The sequence below is a fragment of the Triticum aestivum genome, chromosome 5A (assembly GCF_018294505.1).
Source record: "Triticum aestivum cultivar Chinese Spring chromosome 5A, IWGSC CS RefSeq v2.1, whole genome shotgun sequence".
Classification (NCBI taxonomy): Eukaryota; Viridiplantae; Streptophyta; class Magnoliopsida; order Poales; family Poaceae; genus Triticum; species Triticum aestivum.
In genome coordinates this window covers 445,011,402-445,012,791 of record NC_057806.1, presented here as the reverse complement: position 1 = coordinate 445,012,791, position 1,390 = coordinate 445,011,402, and positions in this window count along the sequence as shown.

Sequence of the window (1,390 nt, the reverse complement as noted above, 5' to 3'; positions counted from 1 at the left end):
CAGTGACTTCCGTCTAGCTCCGCCACTGATTAGGAAAGTTGAACCAGCGACACAGGCCGGTTCACGGACACACCGTACTACTGTACTCACCTTGCAGTGCACGCACACTTTTTTTTTCACTACCCAAGCAATGAAACAAATTCTCAACATCATGACAGATTGGTTGGTGTCGTATATTCGAGTAGAAAGTAGTATAGATGTATGGCTACGTTGCACACCATCTTCTGCCTCTCAACTATAGCCCTATTATAATGGAATAAAACTCTTTTCAGATCGAGAAAAACACACGTGTTAAGAAGCGCAACAAGTCGATTCAAGAACACCTCCGTTTTTTTTTTTTGAGAAATAGGAACACCTCAGTGGTTGGGCTGCTGGTAACACCGGCTTAATTTCTGAAGTGGGTCACAGAAGGCCTGGACCCTCCACGCCCAAACGGTCTGGCCGAAACGGTGCTATTAGTCTGACTGCCACAATTATATGGGCCAGCACAATATCTTCACCTTTTCCCTACCAAAAAATGGTTTTACTAAATAGAATTTTTATTCTATTTTGAAAATATACATTCTTTTTGCGGGTGATTTTGAAAATATACATCACGAAAATAGAAAGTTTTTATATATTCAAAGCAATGTTCGTCTCATGCTAAAAAAATCATCTGTTAAAAGAGCTAATGTATTTCAAAATAATGTTTGCGTAGCTAGGGAAAAGCTCGAATTTACAAAAGAATTTTTTATGTTTTTTAAATATCCATGCACAACTAGATTTATGTTCATACGCAGTACAATTTTAGAAAAACCTTGTCGTATCTCCACCCCCAAAAAACAAAAGAAAAGTGAATACAAAGATGAAAAGAAAAACAAATGAAAAGTTGAAACCCGAATGGGCCAGTGCAATGGCATGTTCTAGCGGCTATTTTATGCTACACGTTTCAACGAGGGGTTACCTTTTTTGTCTCTGCTATCTCTAAAAAAGCACTCGGCGAAGGCAAATCTTATATGGCGCAAACTAGCACACACCCCTACCTCCATCGATGCAGCATTGGCCGGCCCATTTGAGAGGTATACGACGCAGTTCAATCACTGGTTTTGGGGAGCTTCCTAGGTGTTTTTTGCGTTTGGTTTTTTTCTGGACCAGTTTTTTTCTCTTTTCTATTCTTTTCCTTTTTTCAATGAGATATTTTTTCAAATCGACGAACTATTTCATTTTTGTGATTTTTTTTTCAAATTTGTTGAATTATTTTCAAATTGATGAATATTTTTCGACCTTTTTCTCAAATTGACGAACTTCTTTTAAATTTAGAATTTTTTTAAATGGATGAACTTTTTTCAAATTCTTGAAAATTTTAAAATCTTCGAAACATCAGTGGTCAACAGGTCAAACGTTCAATTCT